Source organism: Pseudophryne corroboree, chromosome 7, assembly GCF_028390025.1.
Source record: "Pseudophryne corroboree isolate aPseCor3 chromosome 7, aPseCor3.hap2, whole genome shotgun sequence".
Taxonomy (NCBI): domain Eukaryota; kingdom Metazoa; phylum Chordata; class Amphibia; order Anura; family Myobatrachidae; genus Pseudophryne; species Pseudophryne corroboree.
This window is the reverse complement of record NC_086450.1, coordinates 24541591-24567060: the sequence shown is the minus strand read 5'-3', so window position 1 is coordinate 24567060 and position 25470 is coordinate 24541591. Positions and strand designations below refer to the sequence as shown.

The 25470-nt window shown below is 43.2% G+C and overlaps 5 long non-coding RNA genes across 5 annotated transcripts; all 5 read right to left on the bottom strand.

Moving 5' to 3' along the window:
• Positions 1-14221: 14221 nt before the first annotated feature.
• On the bottom strand, positions 14222-14574 carry LOC134943301 (uncharacterized). The gene is made up of 3 exons (XR_010181455.1): positions 14538-14574; positions 14375-14419; positions 14222-14248 (listed from the first exon to the last, which is right to left on the bottom strand). It is a non-coding gene; the product is annotated as an uncharacterized LOC134943301 (long non-coding RNA).
• A 299-nt stretch (positions 14575-14873) lies between these two features.
• On the bottom strand, positions 14874-17117 carry LOC134943300 (uncharacterized). Its single transcript, XR_010181454.1, has 4 exons — positions 17068-17117; positions 16818-16867; positions 15030-15059; positions 14874-14903 (listed from the first exon to the last, which is right to left on the bottom strand). It is a non-coding gene; the product is annotated as an uncharacterized LOC134943300 (long non-coding RNA).
• Positions 17118-19235: 2118 nt separating this feature from the next.
• On the bottom strand, positions 19236-20063 carry LOC134943299 (uncharacterized). The gene is made up of 6 exons (XR_010181453.1): positions 20032-20063; positions 19873-19902; positions 19709-19735; positions 19547-19576; positions 19396-19425; positions 19236-19275 (listed from the first exon to the last, which is right to left on the bottom strand). It is a non-coding gene; the product is annotated as an uncharacterized LOC134943299 (long non-coding RNA).
• A 3390-nt stretch (positions 20064-23453) lies between these two features.
• Positions 23454-23959, bottom strand: LOC134943298 (uncharacterized). Its single transcript, XR_010181452.1, has 4 exons — positions 23928-23959; positions 23761-23790; positions 23607-23636; positions 23454-23483 (listed from the first exon to the last, which is right to left on the bottom strand). It is a non-coding gene; the product is annotated as an uncharacterized LOC134943298 (long non-coding RNA).
• A 449-nt stretch (positions 23960-24408) lies between these two features.
• On the bottom strand, positions 24409-25237 carry LOC134943297 (uncharacterized). Its single transcript, XR_010181451.1, has 6 exons — positions 25206-25237; positions 25047-25076; positions 24883-24909; positions 24721-24750; positions 24569-24598; positions 24409-24448 (listed from the first exon to the last, which is right to left on the bottom strand). It is a non-coding gene; the product is annotated as an uncharacterized LOC134943297 (long non-coding RNA).
• Positions 25238-25470: the final 233 nt, after the last annotated feature.

The following is a 25470-nucleotide window of genomic DNA, read 5'->3' as shown; positions in this document are numbered from 1 at the left end:
AGTACCTCAGATTTGTGGTACAGGATTGTCATTACCAATTCCAGACGCTGCCGTTTGGGCTGTCCACGGCACCGAGGGTATTTACCAAGGTAATGGCGGAAATGATGATACTCCTTCGAAAAAAGGGAGTTTTAATTATCCCGTACTTGGACGAACTCCTGATAAAGGCGAGGTCCAAGGAGCAGTTGTTGGTCGGGGTAGCACTATCTCGGGAAGTGCTACAACAGGACGGTTGGATTCTAAACATTTCAAAGTCACAGCTGGTTCCTACGACACGTCTACTGTTCCTGGGGATGGTTCTGGATACAGACCAGAAAAAAGTGTTTCTCCCGGAGGAGAAAGCCAAGGAGCTGTCATCTCTAGTCAGAGGCCTCCTGACACCAAAACAGGTATCGGTGCACCACTGCACGCAAGTCCTGGGAAAAATGGTAGCTTCCTATGAAGCAATTCCATTCGGCAGGTTCCATGCAAGAACTATTCAGTGGGACCTGTTGGACAAGTGGTCCGGATCGCATCTTCAGATGCATCGGCTGATACTCTGGTCCTTGGAGACAGGGTTATCTCTGCTGTGGTGGCTGCAGAGTGCTCATCTTCAAGAGGGCCGCAGATTCGGCATACAGGACTGGGTCCTGGTGACCACGGATGCCAGCCTTCGAGGCTGGGGGGCAGTCACACAGGGAAGAAACTTCCAAGGACTTTGGTCAAGTCAGGAGACTTCCCTACACATAAATATTCTGGAACTGAGGGCCATTTACAATGCCCTAAGTCAGGCAAGGCCCCTGCTTCAAAACCAGCCAGTACTGATCCAATCAGACAACATTATGGCAGTCGCCCATGTAAACCGACAGGGCGGCACAAGAAGCAGGATGGCGATGACAGAAGCCACAAGGATTCTCCGATGGGCGGAAAATCACGTGTTAGCACTGTCAGCAGTGTTCATTCCGGGAGTGGACAACTGGGAAGCAGACTTCCTCAGCAGACACGACCTACACCCGGGAGAGTGGGGACTTCATCCAGAAGTCTTCCAACTGATTGTAAACCGTTGGGAAAGGCCACAGGTGGACATGATGGCGTCTCGCCTAAACAAAAAGCTTGAGAGATATTGCGCCAGGTCAAGAGACCCGCAGGCGATAGCTGTGGACGCTCTAGTGACACCGTGGGTGTACCAGTCGGTTTATGTGTTCCCTCCTCTGCCTCTCATACCAAAGGTACTGAGAATAATAAGAAGACGAGGAGTAAGAACGATGCTCGTGGTTCCGGATTGGCCAAGAAGAGCTTGGTACCCAGAACTTCAAGAATTGATATAGGAGGACCCATGGCCTCTGCCGCTCAGACAGGATCTGCTGCAACAGGGGCCCTGTCTGTTCCAAGACTTACCGTGGCTGCGTTTGACGGCATGGCGGTTGAACACCGGATCCTAAAAGAAAAGGGCATTCCGGAGGAAGTCATTCCTACGCTGATTAAAGCCAGGAGAGAAGTAACCGCAAACCATTATCACCGTATTTGGCGAAAATATGTTGCGTGGTGTGAGGCCAGGAGGGCCCCAACAGAGGAATTTCAGCTGGGTCGATTTCTGCACTTCCTACAGTCAGGAGTGACTATGGGCCTAAAATTGGGTTCCATTAAGGTCCAGATTTCGGCTCTGTCGATTTTCTTCCAGAAAGAACTGGCTTCGCTGCCTGAAGTTCAGACATTTGTAAAAGGAGTGCTGCATATTCAGCCCCCTTTTGTGCTTCCAGTGGCACCTTGGGATCTCAACGTGGTGTTGAGTTTTCTAAAATCACATTGGTTTGAGCCACTTAAAACCGTGGATTTAAAATATCTCACGTGGAAAGTGGTCATGCTATTGGCCTTGGCTTCGGCCAGGCGTGTGTCAGAATTGGCGGCTTTGTCGTGTAAAAGCCCTTATCTGGTTTTCCATATGGATAGGGCAGAATTGCGGACTCGACCCAGTTTCTCCCTAAGGTGGTATCAGCTTTTCACTTGAACCAACCTAATGTGGTGCCTGCGGCTACTAGGGACTTGGAGAATTCCAAGTTACTGGACGTAGTCAGGGCCTTGAAAATTTATGTTTCCAGGACGACTGGAGTCAGGAAAACTGACTCGCTATTTATCCTGTATGCACCCAACAAGCTGGGTGCTCCTGCTTCTAAGCAGACTATTGCTCGCTGGATTTGTAGTACAATTCAGCTGGCGCATTCTGCGGCTGGACTGCCGCATCCTAAATCGGTAAAGGCCCATTCCACAAGGAAGGTGGGCTCTTCTTGGGCGGCTGCCCGAGGGGTCTCGGCTTTGCAACTTTGCCGAGTTGCTACTTGGTCAGGGTCAAACACGTTTGCAAAATTCTACAAATTTGACACCCTGGCTGAGGAGGACCTTGAGTTCTCTCATTCGGTGCTACAGAGTCACCCACACACTCCCGCCCGTTTGGGAGCTTTGGTATAATCCCCGTGGTCCTTACGGAGTTCCCAGCATCCACTAGGACGTCAGAGAAAATAAGATTTTACTCACCGGTAAATCTATTTCTCGTAGTCCGTAGTGGATGCTGGGCGCCCATCCCAAGTGCGGATTGTCTGCAATACTTGTATATAGTTGTTGCATAACTAAAGGGTTATTGTTATGAGCCATCTGTTGAGAGGCTCAGTTATAGTTCATACTGTTAACTGGGTATAGTACCACGAGTTATACGGTGTGATTGGTGTGGCTGGTATGAGTCTTACCCGGGATTCAAAATCCTTCCTTATTGTGTCAGCTCTTCCGGGCACAGTATCCTAACTGAGGTCTGGAGGAGTGTCATAGTGGGAGGAGCCAGTGCACACCAGGTAGTCCTAAAGCTTTCTTTAGTTGTGCCCAGTCTCCTGCGGAGCCGCTATCCCCATGGTCCTTTGGGAGTTCCCAGCATCCACTACGGACTACGAGAAATAGATTTACCGGTGAGTAAAATCTTATTTTTATCTCTTTTCTCACAGAATGAGGCATTTTCTCCTATTACATATATAGGGAGACTGATAGTGTAGTGGTTGTACACGCCCACATGGCACTGGCCACGCCCACACAGCCCTGGTCAAACCAACAAAGCACTGGCCACACCTCCTCCTGATCTCACGATAGGCCTTTTCAGCCCCAGGCCCATGTGACCCTTAATCAGGCCATACATATAGCATGCCGACCAGTTTTCTGACTGACTACACTACAGCCTTAGTTACACAGAATGGCGTTATGCTTACATAACATATGATATTAAGCTTTAGCAATTAAACACTTCCTATACTACCACGACCAGTCCTGGCCCAGCAGCTGGGGAGATTGTTGCCCCTGATGTGCTGCTCCCTGCAGCCATGCTATCTCTCCATCCTGCTTCTTACACCTTCACAGCATAATTCGGGTTTTACCCTTCTTCAGCCCACAGGTCACCAAAGCTCTTACCCACACACTCATCATCTCCCACCTTTACTATTGTAACCTCCTCCTCTCTAGCCTCCATCACACTCGCCTCTCCAACTCCATTCTGTCCTCAATGCTCCACTTATATAATTTCTCTGACGTCCTAGTGGATGCTGGGGACTCCGTAAGGACCATGGGGAATAGACGGCTCCGCAGGAGACTGGGCACAATTAAAGAAAGATTCAGGACTATCTGGTGTGCACTGGCTCCTCCCCCTATGACCCTCCTCCAGACCTCAGTTAGATTTCTGTGCCCGGCCGAGCTGGATGCACACTAGGGGCTCTCCTGAGCTTCTAGAAAGAAAGTATAGTTTAGGTTTTTTATTTTACAGTGAGACCTGCTGGCAACAGGCTCACTGCAACGAGGGACTAAGGGGAGAAGAAGCGAACCTACCTAACTGGTGGTAACTTGGGCTTCTTAGGCTACTGGACACCATTAGCTCCAGAGGGATCGCACACAGGACCCGACCTCGTCGTCCGGTCCCGGAGCCGCGCCGCCGACCCCCTTACAGAGCCAGAAGCAAGAAGGTCCGGAAAATCAGCGGCTGAAGACTTCTGTCTTCTCCAAGGTAGCGCACAGCACTGCAGCTGTGCGCCATTGCTCCTCATGCACACCATACACTCCGGTCACTGATGGGTGCAGGGCGCTGGGGGGGGGGGGGGGGGCGCCCTGAGCAGCAATATTTACACCTTGGCTGGCAAAACTGACACCATATACAGCCCCAGGGGCTATATAGGTGTAAATTACCCCTGCCAGAGTTACACAAACAGCGGGAGAAAGCCTGCCGAAAAAGGGGCGGAGCCATCTCCCTCAGCACACTGGCGCCATTTTCCCTCACAGCTCCGCTGGAAGGATCGCTCCCTGGCTCTCCCCTGCAGTCCTGCACTACAGAAAGGGTAAAAAAGAGAGGGGGGGCAATAAATTTAGGAGCAGTATATTTATTATAAGCAGCTATAAGGGAAAACACTCTGTATAGTGATATCCCTGTGGTATATAGCGCTCTGGTGTGTGCTGGCATACTCTCCCTCTGTCTCCCCAAAGGGCATTGTGGGGTCCTGTCCTCTGTCAGAGCATTCCCTGTGTGTGTGCTGTGTGTCGGTACTGCTGTGTCGACATGTATGATGAGGATAATGATGTGGAGGCAGAGCAAATGCCTGTGAATGTGATGTCACCCCCTGCGGGGTCGACACCTGTGTGGATGGACTTATGGAAGGAATTACGTGACAGTGTCAGCTCCTTACATAAAAGGTTTGACGGCACAGGACAGCCGGCTACTCAGCTTGTGCCTGTCCAAGCGTCTCAAATGTCATCAGGGGCTTTAAAACGCCCGCTACCTCAGATGGCAGACACAGATGTTGACACGGATACCGACTCCAGTGTCGACGACGATGAGACTAGTGTACCTTCCAATAGGGCCACCCGTTACATGATTGAGGCAATGAAAAATGTTTTACACATTTCTGATAGTACCCCAGGTACCACAAAAAAGGGTATTATGTTTGGTGAGAAAAAACTACCAGTAGTTTTTCCTGCATCTGAGGAGTTAAATGAGGTGTGTGAGGAAGCGTGGACTTCCCCCGATAAGAAATTGATAATTTCTAAACGGTTACTGGCAGCGTACCCTTTCCCGCCAGAGGATAGGTCACGTTGGGAAACACCCCCTAGGGTAGATAAAGCGCTTACACGCTTATCAAAAAAGGTGGCACTACCGTCTCCGGATACGGCCGCCCTAAAGGAACCTGCTGATAGAAAGTAGGAGGCTACCCTTAAAGCTATATACACACACACGGGCATTATATTGCGACCAGCTATTGCATCGGCATGGATGTGCAGTGCTGCAGCTGCGTGGTCAGATTCCCTGTCTGAGAATATTGATACTCTGGATAGGGACAATATTTTGCTGACAATAGAGCATATAAAGGACGCTGTCTTATACATGCGTGATGCACAGAGGGATATTTGCCGGCTGGCATCAAAAATAAGTGCAATGTCCATTTCCGCCAGGATGGGGTTATGGACACGGCAGTGGTCAGGTGATGCCGATTCAAAACGGCACATGGAAGTTTTGCCTTATAAAGGGGTGGAACTGTTTGGGGATGGTCTTTCAGACCTCGTTTCCACAGCTACGGCTGGGAAATCGACATTTTTGCCACAGGCTACCCCACAGCAAAAGAAAGCACCGTATTATCAGGTACAGTCCTTTCGGCCCCAGAAAAGCAAGAGGGCTAGAGGCTCATCCTTTCTGCCGAGAGGCAAAGGTAGAGTGAAAAAGCTGCAGCACACAGCTAGTTCCCAAGAGCAGAAGTCCTCCCCCGCATCCGTTAAGTCCACAGCATGACGCTGGGGCTGCACAGGCGGACCCGGGTACGGTGGGGGCCCGTCTTAGGAATTTCAGCGCACAGTGGGCTCTCTCACAGGTGGATCCCTGGATCCTTCAAGTAGTATCTCAGGGGTACAGGCTGGAATTCGAGACGTCTCCCCCCCCCCCCCCCCCCCGCCGTTTCCTAAAATCTGCCTTGCCAGCAACTCCCTCTGCCAGGGAGGCAGTGTTGGTGGCTATCCAAAAGCTGTATGCACAGCGAGTGATTATCAAGGTACCCCTCCTTCAACAAGGAAAGGGTTACTATTCCACAATGTTTGTGGTACCGAAACCGGACGGTTCGGTGAGACCCATCTTAAATTTAAAATCCTTGAACACATATATCAAAAGATTCAAGTTCAAGATGGAATCGCTCAGGGCGGTTATCGCGAGCCTGGACGAGGGGGATTACATGGTCTCCCTGGACATCAAGGATGCTTACCTGCATGTCCCCATTTACCCTCCTCACCAGGAGTACCTCAGGTTAGTGGTGCAGGACTGTCACTATCAGTTCCAGACGCTGACGTTTGGGTTATCCACGGCACCGAGGGTCTTTACCAAAGTAATGGCCGAAATGATGATACTCCTTCGGAAGAAGGGGGTTTTAATTATCCCGTACTTGGACGATCTCCTGATAAAGGCGAGGTCCAAAGAACAGTTGTTAGTGGGGGTAGCATTTTCTCGGGAAGTGCTGCAGCAGCACGGCTGGATTCTCAATATCCCAAAGTCACAGCTGGTCCCGACAACACGTCTTCTGTTCCTGGGATTGATTCTGGACACACATCTCCAGATGCAGCAGCGGATAACCCTGTCGGCAAGGACCAGGGTGTCACTACTGTGGTGGCTGCAGAGGGCTCATCTCCTAGAGGGCCGCAGATTCGGAATACAGGACTGGGTCCTGGTGACCACGGATGCCAGCCTTCGGGGCTGGGGAGCAGTCACACAGGGAAGGAATTTCCAAGGGCTGTGGTCAAATCAGGAGATTTCACTACACATAAATATCCTGGAGCTAAGAGCCATTTACAATGCCCTAAGCCAAGCAAGGCCCCTGCTTCAAAACAAACCGGTTCTGATCCAGTCAGACAATATCTCGGCGGTCGCCCATGTAAACAGACAGGGCGGCACAAGAAGCAGGAGGGCAATGGCAGAAGCCACAAGGATTCTCCGATGGGCGGAAAATCGCGTGCTAGCACTGTCAGCAGTGTTCATTCCGGGAGTGGACAACTGGGAAGCAGACTTCCTCAGCAGGCACGACCTCCACCCGGGAGAGTGGGGACTTCATCCAGGAGTCTTCCAATTGATTGTAAACCGTTGGGAAAGACCACAGGTGGATATGATGGCATCCCGCCTCAACAAAAAACTAAAAAGATATTGTGCCAGGTCAAGGGACCCTCAGGCGATAGCTGTGGACGCTCTAGTGACACCGTGGGGTGTACCAGTCGGTTTATGTGTTTCCTCCTCTGCCTCTCATTCCCAAGGTACTGAGAATAATACGAAGGGGAGGAGTGAGAACTATACTCGTGGTTCCGGATTGGCCAAGAAGGACTTGGTACCCGGAACTTCAAGAGATGCTCTCAGAGGACCCATGGCCTCTACCGCTGAGGCGGGACCTGCTGCAGCAGGGGCCCTGCCTGTTCCAAGACTTACCGCGGCTGCGTTTGACGGCATGGCGGTTGAACACCGGATCCTGAAGGAAAAGGGCATTCCGGAGGAAGTCATCCCTACCCTGATCAAAGCCAGGAAGGATGTAACTGCAAAACATTATCACCGCGTTTGGCGGAAATATGTTCCTTGGTGTGAGGCCAGGAAGGCCCCTACGGAGGAATTTCAACTGGGTCGATTCCTGCATTTCCTGCAAGCAGGGGTGATGTTGGGCCTCAAATTGGGGTCCATTAAGGTCCAGATTTCGGCTCTGTCGATTTTCTTCCAAAAGGAGCTGGCTTCACTGCCTGAGGTTCAGACATTTGTCAAGGGAGTTCTGCATATTCAGCCTCCTTACGTGCCTCTAGTGGCACCTTGGGATCTCAATGTGGTCTTGGGATTCCTAAAGTCACATTGGTTCGAGCCACTTAAAACCGTGGATTTGAAATATCTCACGTGGAAAGTGGTCATGTTGTTGGCCCTGGCATCGGCCAGGCGTGTATCAGAATTGGCGGCTTTGTCATGTAAAAGCCCGTATCTGATTTTCCATATGGATAGGGCAGAATTGAGGACTCGTCCTCAGTTCCTCCCGAAGGTGGTATCAGCTTTTCACTTGAACCAACCTATTGTGGTGCCTGCGGCTACTGGGGACTTGGAGGATTCTAAGTTACTGGACGTAGTCAGGGCCCTGAAAATGTATGTCTCCAGGACGGCTAGAGTCAGGAAAACTGACTCGCTGTTTATCCTGTATGCACCCAACAAGCTGGGTGCTCCTGCTTCTAAGCAGACTATTGCTCGCTGGATTTGTAGCACTATTCAGCTTGCGCATTCTGCGGTAGGACTACCGCAGCCAAAATCTGTAAAAGCCCACTCCACAAGGAAGGTGGGCTCATCTTGGGCGGCTGCCCGAGGGGTCTCGGCATTACAACTTTGCCGAGCGGCTACTTGGTCAGGGTCAAACACGTTTGCTAAATTTTACAAATTTGATACCCTGGCTGAGCAGGACCTTGAGTTTGCTCATTCGGTGCTGCAGAGTCATCCGCACTCTCCCGCCCCTTTGGGAGCTTTGGTATAATCCCCATGGTCCTTACGGAGTCCCCAGCATCCACTAGGACGTCAGAGAAAATAAGAATTTATTCACCGGTAATTCTATTTCTCGTAGTCCGTAGTGGATGCTGGGCGCCCATCCCAAGTGCGGATTGTCTGCAATACTTGTAAATAGTTATTGTTACACAAATCGGGTTGTTATTGCGAGCCATCTGTTCAGAGGCTCCGTTGTTATCATACTGTTAACCGGGGTTCATATCACGAGTTGTACGGTGTGATTGGTGTGGCTGGTATGAGTCTTACCCGGGATTCAAAATCCTTCCTTATTGTGTTAGCTCTTCCGGGCACAGTATCTTAACTGAGGTCTGGAGGAGGGTCATAGGGGGAGGAGCCAGTGCACACCAGATAGTCCTGAATCTTTCTTTAATTGTCCCCAGTCTCCTGCGGAGCCGTCTATTCCCCATGGTCCTTACGGAGTCCCCAGCATCCACTATGGACTACGAGAAATAGAATTACCAGTGAGTAAATTCTTATTTTTCATCTCTCCCCATATGGCATCACCCCCCTTCCTCCATCTACAGCGTCACCGACTCCCTGTACCACTTGATATCCAGTCCAGACTTCTCACCCTCACATATAAAGCCCTAATCCCCTTCATTCCCCCTACACCTCCAACCTCATCTCTCCATGCTCCCTCTTGTCCTTTCCTCTCCTTCCACAGACACCACCTCACCTCCACCCTGGTCACTTCCTCACGCTGACACTCACTCCCTCACCTGGGCCCTCATTCCGAGTTGTTCGCTCGCAAGGCGAATGTAGCAGAGTTACACACGCTAAGCCGCCGCCTACTGGGAGTGAATCTTAGCTTCTTAAAATTGCGACCGACGTACGCGCAATATTGCGATTACAAACGAGTTAGCTGTTTCTGAGTAGCTTCAGACTTACTCTGCCTGTGCGATCAGTTCAGTGCTTTTCGTTCCTGGCTGACGTCATAAACACACCCAGCGTTCGCCCAGGCACTCCCACCGTTTCTCCGGCCACTCCTGCGTTTTTTCCGGAAACGGTAGCGTTTCCAGCCACACGCCCCTAAAACGCCGTCCATCCGCCCAGTAACACCCATTTCCTGTCAATCACAATGCGAACGTCGGAGCGATGAAAATGCCGTGAGTAAACTTACTTTCATCATAGTAAAGTTACTTGGCGCAGTCGCAGTGCGAACATTGCGCATGCGCACTAAGAGAATTCTCACTGCGATGCGATGAAAATCTCCGAGCGAACAACTCGGAATGAGGGCCCTGGTCTGACATTCTACCGATCCTCCAGCTATAGATGCTTCTTACAGACACAATGCTGGTATTATGGGCACTTACCCGTCCTCCTCATAACACCCCCTCATCTCCTCCACCCCTCCCCATCGTATCCTTACCAGGTCACCATCCCTCTGTTCACCCCTTCCCCATAGTACCTAAGCTCTCACGTGCAGGGCCCTCGTCTTCTCCACCAGCACTAACATTGGCAGCTGTGCTCTGCTCCTTTCCCTGTTTCTCTGTCAGCACCTCTGACCCTATTTGCTCACCCGTACGTTGGGTGCTGGGTACCATTGTATGATCCGCCAAGCAGCCCTTGTTACTTGTCTTACCCAGTCTGCTTTGTTATAGTAATGTTGTGTGCTTATGCCATGGTTGTTGTTGTGTGTTGTACTTATGCTCCGTTGTGCTTTTATTTTGCAATGTGTTTATGTGTGCCCCCTTGTACAGCGCTATGAACCCTCTGTGGTGCCATGTACATATGATGATGATAATTATTCTCATACCCGGCTCTCCGCCAGAGAGGAGCCTGGGCATGGGCTATAAATGCCCCGTGCCTCCCTCACCAGTATTACACTATGCTTGTACAAGTGCAGCTGCCACACAGCACTAGTAATCCTGCCTTCCTTGTGTTATTGCAGCGGAGAAGAAAGAAGCCGACGCTGTGTTCCTTGTGGATGGCTCCCTGACATGCTCTTTCACAAGTAGCCAAGTATGGTGTATATGCTGCAGTAGATGTTTTATCCTGTTATATACATATCATTGTTTAATAAATGAGGTGAGAGAAATTAAATTGTTCCCGTATTAGAGGAAATAATCTGACAATGTCACAGACTGTTGTTTCAGCAGTGTCCACTAGGTGGTGGTGAAGGAGCATGACTTGTGTTTTCTAGTCTTTTGTAGCTCCTCAATAAACATCACCTGGGATCTCCATTGTTACTGTCTTCATCTGGAAGATGATCATCAATGTTTGTAATCTCAGTCAGAGCTATTATCATGTAAATCACTAACTTGTATTTTTCATTTCCTTGGACTACAGTACCTGTGAGCAGCTGCAGCAGCGCCTGGAGCAACACCGCAATCAAGATTTGAAGATAGTGGTAGGTCGGAGCACAACAGAGGGTCAGCGCCATTGGAACATTCAGCAGGAAGGGGACAGGCAGCTGTAAGTAATCCAGAGCCAAAAATAGAAGCTCCACCAGATGGCGGGGCCACAGACAGGAGAGCAGAGTAATGGCGGCTTAGCATCTGGGAGCGTGGCAGGCCCCAGTGCAGAGCGGAGGATCAGGGAAGCACTCAGAGGTCAGCAGAAGGACATCAGGTAAGCAGGAGTCTCAGGGTAACCACAGAATTAAGACTCAGGATGAATCAAGATTCAAAGGTTTTATTGTCATATTGTCCTGTACATCAGCAGACAACACTGAAATAAGTATCAGGGTGGCAGAATATCATGTAAGAGAAGGATAAGCACATGAGGGAAGAGGGCCCTGCTCGTGAGAGCTTACATTCTATTGTTGGGTTGGCAGACCAGATGGATGACTTAGATGTGGTAGACAGCGTGGAACAGAGGGTTAGGAGGACATTTGGTGCATTAGGCAATGCATAACTGAAGTTTCAGTGCAGTATACTCATTGGGTGGGGGGCTGCAGGACTTTCTTCCTTCATCATGCACGTCCCGGCCACACCCCAAATACATGCAATTATTGCTGTCTCCAGCAGGTGGAATAATGGCATTGTGTCTCTGGTGATGATAACCTGTAATTAAGTATATATGTAATAAAGGCCTGTTACTGATATGCATAGCATATGTGGAAACAGAATTATTACCAGCGGGGGGATTTAGACATCAGGAAGCCCCGAGGCACAGCAGTAGTAGTAGTAGGAGGCACAGCAGTAGTAGTAGTAGTAGTAGTAGGAGGCACAGCATTATTATTAGTAGGAGGCACTGGGTAGGGGTAGTAGTAGGGACACCTCAGCACAGGTATAAGGGACACACGCAATGACATGTCCTCCAGCCCGTCACCACCACTGCCCATTACACCTATAATACTTTCCCCACTGACTACTCTATCTGCAAGGTCACAGACTCGCTCATGCTGAGAGAGAAAGGGACAGTCTGCAAACTACTTGCCATTATACAACTGTATCCAACAATGTTTGAATACACGTGTACAGTGGTAATTAGTTTGCAGACTGTCCCTTGCTGTCAGCGGGTGTGAGATCTTACAGACAGGGAGATCATCTGTGCTGTCATCCGCAACCCGGCAGATGTGGCTCCTGATAAGTATTACAGCACTGCCCCCCAGAGGTGACGCATGGAATCATGGTGCCTGGGGCACACACATGCTACGCTGCACCCCTCTCCCAATTATACATAGGTGTATGTATGAATTTATGTCCCAATCCCCAGAATTGGGGGATCATCAGTCTGATTGCACCATAACCCCAGCTGCAGTCTAACCCTACATTTATGTGTCGACATTCTGTCTGTTGACATGATGAATGTCAACATTATGAAGACGTTAACATCGGACGTCAGCATTGTAGATGTCACCCTGTTGACTGCGTAACCTCCAGTGCTTATCATTTCAAATATATATTGTTACACATTATTAATAAATCATAAGTGTAACATGTACAGTAAGTGACTTACCTTCATGGTGGAGGTACAGGGTCCACTGGTACTGCAGCTCCCCCTGTCTGTGCATGGAAGTGCAGGATGCTGCCGGGATCTTCCCTCTTTCAGTGTTCTTCTGCTGGAGTTGAATTGGAGTAGGGGAGAGGGGGAGGGGGATTTGGAGCTGGGGGGAGGAAAGAGGAGAGGGGGCCTAAGGAAACAAGAAAATGACTGTCAGGGGGCTAGCTTGTAATAGAATAGGTCCAGACACAGTGACCCCCGGTCCCCAGACTGCCTCTGCCAATGAGTAAATTACATGTGAAGGGGGTAGCGGCCTGGTGTGCCGTTCCCAGCAGTGGCAATCATACATTACCAGGAAAGTACAGGAACAGAGCATTTTCTCCCTCATGGAGAGGGTCAGGTAGGCAAGTGTGAATAATGGTGTAGCAATAACTACATGCAGCTAAGACGTGCCATTTACAGCATAGAGCCTTTTCTGCATTTGGGAAATAAAGTGCCCGATCACCAGTAAAACACCAAATTATCAGCAATTGGTCTTTTAGCCATTGATACATTTGGCCCATAATCCTTTACCAATATATGTAGTAATGTTGCTAAACAGAGACAGATGTAAGGCTGCTAGATTAGCTGCTGGTGGTTACATGTGCTGAGGTCTGCAGTATGTGGGGGCATGTTCATTCTGATCATAATCAGTGAGGGGGCAAATTTTCATTTCTAAAGGGTAACATTTGAAACTTGATGTATTGCTATATTAGCTGTAGCTTTTTCTATATTCTATAATATGATGTTATAATGATATATATACCTCTCCGCCTGGGCAGTGTCAGATGTTATATTATACAGAGGAACAGAATAATAATTATCAAATGTTTAAACTATATCTGATGCACAAACACAACATTCGCACATATATATGTAGATACACTTGATCTATATTCTATAATATGATATGTTATAATGGTATACATACCCCTCCTGCACAGATGACGCAGATGGTGGGCTACACAGATGAAAAGAATAATAATATAAAGTTTAACCTATATCTGAAGCACAAGCACATTTGTACATTGATATGTAGATACAATTTACTTTATTCTATGATATAATATAATGGTATACTTACATGTCTGGCAGGGCAGCATAAAATGTTATACTAAACAGAGGAAAAGAATAATACTTATCAAATGTTTAAACTATCTGATGCACAAGCACATTTGCACATATATATGTAGATACGATTTTTCTATTTTCTATAATATATGTTATTATTAAATACATACCTCTCCTGCTCGGAGGATGCAGATGGTGTACTAGACATAGCGGAAAAGAATAATAATAATAATAATAATAAAAAGTTACAACTATATCTGATGCTCAAGCATAATATTTGTGCATAGATTTGCAGATGCACTTTTTCTATATTCTATAATACGATATGTTATAATGATATACATACCTCTCCGGCAGGGCAGCATCAGATGTTGTACTACACATAGGAAAAGAATAACAATAATAAAAAGTTCGAACTATATCTGATGCTGAACCACATTTGTGCATAGCTACATATATATGCATTTTCTATATTCTATTAGACGATATATTATAATGATATACATACCTCTCCTGCTCAGAGAATGCAGATGGTGTACTAGAGATAGAGGAAAAGAATAATAATAAACAGTTTCAACTTTATTTGATGCACAAGTGCAACTTTTATGCATAGATAAGTAGAAATACTTTTTTTATATTATATAATATGGTATGTTATAATGATATACATACCTCTCCGGCAGGGCGGCCTCAGATGTTATCCTAAAAGATAAAGAATAATACAAAGTTACAACTATGTCTGATGCTCAAGCATATAATTTGTACATAGATTAGCAGATACGCTTTTTCTATATTCTATAATATGATATGTTATAATGATATACATACCTCTCCGGCAGGGTGGCATCAGGCTCAGAGGACACAGATGGTGTACTAGACATAGAGGTAAAGAATAATAAAAAGTTTAAACTATTGATGCACAAATTTCTACATAGATAAGAAGAAACACTTTTTTATATTCTATAATATGATGTTATAATGATATACATACCTCTCCGGCAGGGCGGCATCAGATGTTGTACTATACAGAGGAAAAGAATAATAATAATAATAATAATAAAAAGTTTCAACTTTATCGGGTGCACAAGCACATTTTCACTTACAAACGTAGATATGCTTTTTCTATATTCCATAATATGATGTTATAATGATATACATACCTCTCCTGCTCGGAGGATGCAGATGGTGTACTAGACATAGAGGAAAAGAATAATAATAATAAAAATGTACACCTATATCTGATGCTCAAGCATACCATTTGTGCATAGATATGCAGATATGATTTTTCTATATTCTATAATATGATATGTAATAATGATATACATACCTCTCTGGCAGGGCGGCGTCAGATGTTATACTACACAGAGGAAAAGAATAGTAATAAAAAGTTTAAACTATATCTGATGCTTAATCACATGTGTACATAGATATGTAGATATGCTTTATCTGTATTCTATAATATATGTTATAATAATCTAAATACCTTTCCTGCACGGAGGACGCAGATGGTAAGCTAGACAAAAGAAGAAAAGAGTAGTGATAAAAATATGCTATATCAGATGCACAAAGCACAACAGAGCAGTATTGCAATCTAAAGCAAAAAAGGAATATAACACTACCTGACTGTACAGAATAAACATATGGGGGGTTTATGTAAACCGCTTATTCTCAACAGGTTCTACCTTGAAATTCAAAACAGCGTCAATATTAAGTTTAAAACCAGTTGTGTTTTTTTAAATTTCAGGGCCATCTCTGCAAAAGCTGGCAAAAGCCGCTGCATAGTACTGTATATCTAGACCATGGGCTGACCTCAGCCTGTGGGAATAAACTTGCTGTATAATTGATGCTTTTTTCCCCCTTTTTCCTTTTTTTTTAACAGGATGACTAAGTTAACCAAAGTGGAACCCCCTGGACCGCAGGACTTCAGAGAGAAATAAACTGGTAAATAAAGACTTAAGTGAGGGAGTGTTTGCTTTGTCTGTATTTGGCAGTCACTGTTTTATATTATTACAGCCCCTTGCATTGCTCTATATTATATGGTACCATTGCATTGCTCTCTGTATGATATTGCAATCACTGCATTGCTTTCTCTTATATGGCTGTCACTGAATTGCTCTCTGTTTTATAAGGGCAGGCATTGTGATACTCTGTCACACCCCTTCAATCAGCTGACCACACCTCCTTTAGTGGACCACTACCGTTGCATTTCCCCTTCTATGTACCAGTATGAAACTGCCAGAATGTTGTTTAGATGTTACAGAGCATGCTAATTTTATTCAAGTAACCTCACAGTTTATAAAAGGATATCTAACAATGGGGCAGATGTATTAACCTGGAGAATGGATAAAGAAGTGATAAAGCAGTGATAAGTGCAAAGTCATAATGCACCAGCCAATTATTATGGATTTGAAACATGCCAGTTAGGAGCTGACTGGCTGGTGTGTTATCACCTTGCACTTATCACTGCATTATCACTTTTTTTATCACTTCTCCAGGCTTAATACATGTGGGGAAGTTTGGAGAGAGAATGGGGAGAGCAGGAAAAATGAACCAGAATGGGGGAGGGGGGTCTGCAAATGCAGGTGGGGTGGGGCTGGACTGAGTTTGGAGAGGAGTTGAAAGAAGAGGGAGGCAAGTAACAGGAAAGAGGAGGAGGGACAGGTAAAAGGGTACCTAAAAGACAAGTAAATGACTGTCAGGGGGCTAGCTTGTAAGAGAATAGGTCCAGACACAGTGACCCCTGGTCCCCAGACTGTCTCTGCCGATGAATAAATGACATGTGAAGGGGGTAGCGGCCTGTTGTGCCGTTGCCAGCACGGGGCGCCCTCCAGGCCTCAGGTTCCTAGTGGGAAATCCGCCAGTGATTATTACTGAATACATTCTTATATCCAGTAACATGGGGAACGGGGGAGGGGAAATATTATGTTGTAGATAGACGACGTGTAAGTACTGGTCATGAATATAGTTTTGCTGTATGTGTAACATTGGAATGAACTGGTGCAGTTATCATTCTTATTAGTAAGGGGACTGGGAAGAAAAGTGACGCTGCAGACTGCAGCCCCCATTATTCTGTCTCACTGTGTAATGGCTTCATGCCATGAATGTAAAGTCTCTAACTTGCCGGGACACCATAAATATCCCTAAAGACAACCTGAGGAGATGGCACCAACTATACAACGTCCCTGACACTATTGTGGTGCTGTGGTAACAAGCGCTAGTAGCCCACTGGCCTGTAATATGACCTACCCCTGTGTACCTCCTGTGTACTTACCTTATTGGCCAGAATCTCCACGTGCTGTAACACAGCAGCAGCAGAAGTATCTACAATGGGAAAGAGTGTGCATTTAGATACAATCACATGCCAAGAAACAGTCATTTTGAGGCATTGATCCCTGATCCCACGCCTCCTTTTACAGTTTATCAGGGCGAAATCTGTCGTAATGCTCCAGTCAATACAAATTAACCCTTAAAATAGTGTAATGGTGAAATGAGAAGGGATTATAATCTGGGTTACTACTCACTTGAGGCACTGTCTGTGCCACCAGCGGCGTGAGAATCGCCTAGGCTTTCTGGAAAAAAAACACACATGGGACTGACTGCTTCAAATAAAGAAGATAATACATAAAAATAGATATAAAATGTAAAAAAATATTTTAACAGAGACAATGAAAGAAACTTTGGTCCAATAAAAAAAGCATGTTTTAAATAATATTCAGAACAACAGGTATTATCAGTATGAGAGCAGTGTTACCATTAACCCTTTATTGCGGTGGTTCTCAGACTAAATCACCCCACACAGGTCACATTTTTCAGGTTCACCATCAGGAGCACAGGTGTACTCATTACTAACTGACACATTTAATAAGACCCACAGGTGAAGATAATTATTTCACTAGTGGTTCTGTGAAGACCTGGAAAACATGCACTGGTTGGGGTCTTGAGGACCGAGTTTGAAAACCTAAGCTTTATTGGATAGAGTAAAACAAAGCTCCATCATGGAAGAAAACACCTATTTTCCCCGGTAATAGGGATCTTCATGCTGCAGTACTGTCAGTCACCAATGGCAATTATTGTATTTATGTGACCTTTGCTCCTTATCTTAAACTAGACAGTCATGGAGCATTTATGATCCTCACTTTGCTGCTACATCCATTATATTCTGCTAGTAAACGTACTGGTATAGTAATGGTGTAGCAATAACTACATGCAGCTAAAATGTGCCATTTACAGCATAGAGCCTTTTTTGCATTTGGGAAATAAAATGCCCGATCACCAGGAAGACACCAAATTATCAACAATTGGTCTTTTAACCATTGATACATTTGGCCCATAATCCCTTACCAATATATGTATTAATGCTGCTAAGCAGAGACAGATGTAAGGCTGCTAGATTAGCTGCTGGTGGTGACATGTGCTGAGGTCTGCAGTATGTAGGGGCATGTTCATTCTGATCATAATCAGTGAGGGGGCATATTTTCATTTCTAAGGGTAACATTTTAAACTTGATGTATTGCTATATTAGCTGTAGCTGTTTCTATATTCTATAATATGAAGTTATAATAATATACATACCTCTCCGGCTGGGCAGCGTCAGATGTTATACTATACAGAGGAACAGAATAATTATCAAATGTTTAAACTATATCTGATGCACAAACACAACATTCGCACATATATATGTAGATACACTTGATCTATATTCTATAATATGATATGTTATAATGGTATACATACCCTTCCTGCACAGATGACGCAGATGGTGGGCTACACAGAGGAAAATAATAATAATATAAAGTTTAACCTATATCTGAAGCACAAGCACATTTGTACATTGATATGCAGATACACTTTACTATATTCTATGATATAATATAGTGGTATACTTACATGTCTGGCAGGGCAGCATAAAATGTTATACTAAACAGAGGAAAATAAGAATAATTATCAAATGTTTAAACTATCTGATGCACAAGCACATTTGCACATATATATGTAGATACGATTTTTCTATTTTCTATAATGTATGTTATTATATACATACCTCTCCTGCTCGGAGGATGCAGATGGTGTACTAGACATAGAGGAAAAGAATAATAATAATAAAAAGTTACAACTATATCTGATGCTTAAGCATAATATTTGTGCATAGATTTGCAGATGCGCCTTTTGTATATTCTTTAATACGATATATTATAATGATATACATACCTCTCCGGCAGGACAGCATCAGATGTTGTACTACACATAGGAAAAGAATAACAATAATAAAAAGTTTGAACTATATCTGATGCTGAATCACATTTGTGCATAGCTACAAATATATGCTTTTTCTATATTCTATTAGACGATATATTATAATGATATACATACCTCTCCTGCTCAGAGAATGCAGATGGTGTACTAGAGATAGAGGGAAAGAATAATAATAAACAGTTTAAACTTTATTTGATGCACAAGTGCAACTTTTATGCATAAATAAGTAGAAATACTTTTTTAATATTATATAATATGGAATGTTAAAATGATATACATACCTCTCCGGCAGGGCGGCCTCAGATATTATCCTAAAAGATAAAGAATAATACAAAGTTACAACTAGATCTGATGCTCAAGCATATAATTTGTACATAGATTAGCAGATACGCTTTTTCTATATTCTATAATATGATATGTTATAATGATATACATACCTCTCCGGCAGGGTGGCATCAGGTATTAACCTAAACAATCTAAAAGAATAATAATAAAAAGTTTAAACTATATCTGATGCTTAATCACATTTGTACACAGATACATAGATATACCTTTTCTATATTCTGTAATACAACCTGTTATAATGATATACATACCTCTCCAGCTCGGAGGACGCAGATGGTGTACTAAACATAGAGGTAAAGAATAATAAAAAGTTTAAACTATTGATGCACAACATTTCTACATAGATAAGAAGAAACACTTTTTTATATTCTATAATATGGTATGTTATAATGATATACATACCTCTCCGGCAGGGCGGCATCAGACATTGTACTATACAGAGGAAAAGAATAATAATAATAAAAAGTTTCAACTTTATTGGATGCACAAACACATTTTCACTTACAGACGTAGATATGTTTTTTCTATATTCTATAATATGATATGTTATAATGATATACATACCTCTCCTCGGAAGATGCAGATGGTGTACTAGACATAGAGGAAAAGAATAATAATAATAAAAATGTACACCTTTATCTGATGCTCAAGCATACCATTTGTGCATAGATATGCAGCTATGCTTTTTCTATATTCTATAATATGATATGTAATAATGATATACATACCTCCCTGGCAGGGCGGCATCAGATGTTATACTACACAGAGGAAAAGAATAGTAATAAAAAGTTTAAACTATATCTGATGCTTAATCACAACATGTGTACATAGATATGTAGATATGCTTTATCTGTATTCTATAATATATGTTATAATAATCTAAATACCTTTCCTGCACGGAGGACGCAGATGGTAAGCTAGACAAAGAAGAAAAGAGTAGTGATAAAAAATATGCTATATAAGATGCACAAAGCACAACAGAGCAGTATTGCAATCTAAAGCAAAAAAGGAATACAACACTACCTGACTATACAGAATAAACATATGGGGGGTTTATGTAAACTGCTTATTCGCAACAGGTTCTACCCTGAAATTCAAACAGCATCAATATTAAGTTTAAAACCAGTTGTGTTTTTTTTTTATTTCAGGGCCAACTCTGCAGAGAACTGGTAGCTGGCAAAAGCCGCTGCATAATACTGTGCATCTAGACCATGGTCTGACCTCAGCCTGTGGGAATAAACTTGCTGTATAATTGATGCTTTTTTTCCCCTTTTTTCCTTTTTTTTAACAGGATGACTAAGTTAACCAAAGTGGAACCCCCTGGACCGCAGGACTTCAGAGAGAAATAAACTGGTAAATAAAGACTTAAGTGAGGGAGTGTTTGCTTTGTCTGTATTTGGCAGTCACTGTTTTATATTATTACAGCCCCTTGCATTGCTCTATATTATATGGTGCCATTGCATTGCTCTCTGTATGATATTGCCATCACTGCATTGCTTTCTCTTATATGGCTGTCACTGCATTGCTCTCTGTTTTATAAGGGCAGGCATTGTGATACTCTGTCACACCCCTTCAATCAGCTGATCACACCTCCTTTAGTGGACCCCTACCATTGCATTTCCCCTTCTATGTACCAGTATGAAACTGCTAGAATGTTGTTTAGATGTTACAGAGCATGCTAATTTTATTCAAGTAACCTCATCACAGTTTATAAAAGGATATCTAACAATGGGGCAGATGTATTAACCCGGAGAATGGATAAAGAAGTGATAAAGCAGTGATAAGTGCAAAGTCATAATGCACCAGCCAATTATTATGGATTTGAAACATGCCAGTTAGGAGCTGACTGGCTGGTGTGTTATTACCTTGCACTTATCACTGCATTATCACTTTTTTATCACTTCTCCAGGCTTAATACATGTGGGGAAGTTTGGAGAGAGAATGGAGAGAGCAGGAAAAATGAACCAGAATGGGGGAGGGGGATGGTTCCCCTTTCCTGCTCTCTCCCATCATAGCTCCAAATCCTCCTAAATGTGGAAATTTGGAGATGAGAAGGGAGAGCAGGAAAGAGGAACCAGCATGGGGGAGGGGGGTCTGCAAATGCAGGTGGGGTGGGGCGGGACTGAGTTTGGAGAGGGGTTGAAAGAAGAGGGAGGTAAGTAACAGGAAAGAGGAGGGGGACAGGTAAAAGGGTACCTAAGAAACAAGTAAAGACTGTCAGGGGGCTAGCTTGTAATAGAATAGGTCCAGACACAGTGAGCCCTGTTCCCCAGACTGCCTCTGCCAATGAATAAATGACATGTGAAGGGGGTAGTGGCCTGTTATGTCATTCCTAGTAGGTGGCGCCCACCAGACCTCAGGTCCCTAGTGGGAAATCCGCCAGTGCTTATTACTGAATACATTCTTATCTCCAGTAACATGGGGAACGGGGGAGGGGAAATATTATGTTGTAGATAGACAACGTGTAAGTACTGGTCATGAATATAGTTTTGCTGTATGTGTAACATTGGAATGAACTGGTGCAGTTATCAATATTATTAAGGGGACTGGGAAGAAAAGTGACGCTGCAGACTGCAGCCCCCATTATTCTGACTCACTGTGTAATGGCTTAATGCCATGAATGTAAAGTCCCTAACTTGCCGGAACACCATAAATATCCCTAAAGACAATCTGAGGAGATGGCACCAACTCTATACAACGTCCCTGACACTATTGTGGTGCTGTGGTAACAAGCGCTAGTAGCCCACTGGCCTGTAATATGACCTACCCCTGTGTACCTCCTGTGTACTTACCTTATTGGCCAGAATCTCCACGTGCTGTAACACAGCAGCAGCAGAAGTATCTACAATGGGAAAGAGTTTGCATTTAGATACAATCACATGCCAAGAAACAGTCATTTTGAGGCATTGTTCCCTGATCCCACGCCTCCTTTTACAGTTTATCAGGGCGAAATCTGTCGTAATGCTCCAGTCAATACAAATTAACCCTTAAAATAGTGTAATGGTGAAATGAGAAGGGATTATAATCCGGGTTACTACTCACTTGAGGCACTGTCTGTGCCACCAGCGGCGTGAGAATCGCCTAGGCTTTCTGAAAAAAAAACACACATGGGACTGACTGCTTCAAATATAGAAGGTAATACATAAAAATAGATATAAAATGTAAAAAAATATTTTAACAGAGACAATGAAAGAAACTTTGGTCCAATAAAAAAAGCATGTTTTAAATAATATTCAGAACAACAGGTATTATCAGTATGAGAGCAGTGTTACCATTAACCCTTCATTGCGGTGGTTCTCAGACTAAATCACCCCACATGGGTCATATTTTTCAGGTTCACCAACAGGAGCACAGGTGTACTCATTACTAACTGACACATTTAATAAGACCCACAGGTGATGATAATTATTTTACTAGTGGTTCTGTGAAGACCTGGAAAACGTGCACTGGTTGGGGTCTTGAGGACCGAGTTTGAAAACCTAAGCTTTATTGGATAGAGTAAAACAAAGCTCCATCATGGAAGAAAGCAGCTATTTTCCCCGGTAATAGGGATCTTCATGCTGCAGTACTGTCAGTCTCCAATGGCAATTATTGTATTTATGTGACCTTTGCTCCTTATCTTAAACTAGACAGTCATGGAGCATTTATGATCCTCACTTTGCTGCTACATCCATTATATTCTGCTAGTAAACGTACTGGTGTAGTAATGGAGCATTTTCTCCCTCATGGAGAGGGTCAGGTAGGCAAGTGTGAGTAATGGTGTAGCAATAACTACATGCAGCTAAGACGTGCCATTTACAGCATAGAGCCTTTTCTGCATTTGGGAAATAAAGTGCCCGATCACCAGTAAGACACCAAATTATCAGCAATTGGTCTTTTAACCATTGATACATTTGGCCCATAATCCCTTACCAATATATGTAGTAGTGCTGCTAAGCAGAGCCAGATGTAAGGCTGCTAGATTAGCTGCTGGTGGTGACATGTGCTGAGGTCTGCAGTATGTGGGGGCATGTTCATTCTGATCATAATCAGTGAGGGGGGCATATTTTCATTTCTAAGGGTAACATTTTATACTTGATGTATTGCTATATTAGCTGTAGCTTTTTCTATATTCTATAATATAAAGTTATAATAATATACATACCTCTCCGTCTGGGCAGCGTCAGATGTTATACTATACAGAGGAACAGAATAATAATTATCAAATGTTTAAACTATATCTGATGCACAAACACAACATTCGCACATATATATGTAGATACACTTGATCTATATTCTATAATATGATATGTTATAATGGTATACATACCCCTCCTGCACAGATGACGCAGATGGTGGGCTACACAGAGGAAAAGAATAATAATATAAAGTTTAACCTATATCTGAAGCACAAGCACATTTGTACATTGATATGTAGATACACTTTACTATATTCTATGATATAATATAGTGGTATACTTACATGTCTGGCAGGGCAGCATAAAATGTTATACTAAACAGAGGAAAAGAAGAATAATTATCAAATGTTTAAACTATCTGATGCACAAGCACATTTGCACATATATATGTAGATACGATTTTTCTATTTTCTATAATGTATGTTATTATATACATACCTCTCCTGCTCGGAGGATGCAGATGGTGTACTAGACATAGAGGAAAAGAATAATAATAATAAAAAGTTACAACTATATCTGATGCTTAAGCATAATATTTGTGCATAGATTTGCAGATGCGCCTTTTGTATATTCTTTAATACGATATATTATAATGATATACATACCTCTCCGGCAGGACATCATCAGATGTTGTACTACACATAGGAAAAGAATAACAATAATAAAAAGTTTGAACTATATCTGATGCTGAATCACATTTGTGCATAGCTACATATATATGCTTTTTCTATATTCTATTAGACGATATATTATAATGATATACATACCTCTCCTGCTCAGAGAATGCAGATGGTGTACTAGAGATAGAGGAAAAGAATAATAATAAACAGTTTAAACTTTATTTGATGCACAAGTGCAACTTTTATGCATAGATAAGTAGAAATACTTTTTTAATATTATATAATATGGAATGTTAAAATGATATACATACCTCTCCGGCAGGGCGGCCTCAGATATTATCCTAAAAGATAAAGAATAATACAAAGTTACAACTAGATCTGATGCTCAAGCATATAATTTGCACATAGATTAGCAGATACGCTTTTTCTATATTCTATAATATGATATGTTATAATGATATACATACCTCTCCGGCAGGGTGGCATCAGGTATTAACCTAAACAATCTAAAAGAATAATAATAAAAAGTTTAAACTATATCTGATGCTTAATCACATTTGTACACAGATACATAGATATACCTTTTCTATATTCTGTAATACAACCTGTTATAATGATATACATACCTCTCCAGCTCGGAGGACGCAGATGGTGTACTAAACATAGAGGTAAAGAATAATAAAAAGTTTAAACTATTGATGCACAACATTTCTACATAGATAAGAAGAAACACTTTTTTTATATTCTATAATATGGTATGTTATAACGATATACATACCTCTCCGGCAGGGCGGCATCAGACATTGTACTATACAGAGGAAAAGAATAATAATAATAAAAAGTTTCAACTTTATTGGATGCACAAACACATTTTCACTTACAGACGTAGATATGTTTTTTCTATATTCTATAATATGATATGTTATAATGATATACATACCTCTCCTCGGAAGATGCAGATGGTGTACTAGACATAGAGGAAAAGAATAATAATAATAAAAATGTACACCTATATCTGATGCTCAAGCATACCATTTGTGCATAGATATGCAGCTATGCTTTTTCTATATTCTATAATATGATATGTAATAATGATATACATACCTCCCTGGCAGGGCGGCATCAGATGTTATACTACACAGAGGAAAAGAATAGTAATAAAAAGTTTAAACTATATCTGATGCTTAATCACAACATGTGTACATAGATATGTAGATATGCTTTATCTGTATTCTATAATATATGTTATAATAATCTAAATACCTTTCCTGCACGGAGGACGCAGATGGTAAGCTAGACAAAGAAGAAAAGAGTAGTGATAAAAAATATGCTATATAAGATGCACAAAGCACAACAGAGCAGTATTGCAATCTAAAGCAAAAAAGGAATACAGCACTACCTGACTATACAGAATAAACATATGGGGGGGTTTATGTAAACTGCTTATTCGCAACAGGTTCTACCCTGAAATTCAAAACAGCATCAATATTAAGTTTAAAACCAGTTGTGTTTTTTTAAATTTCAGGGC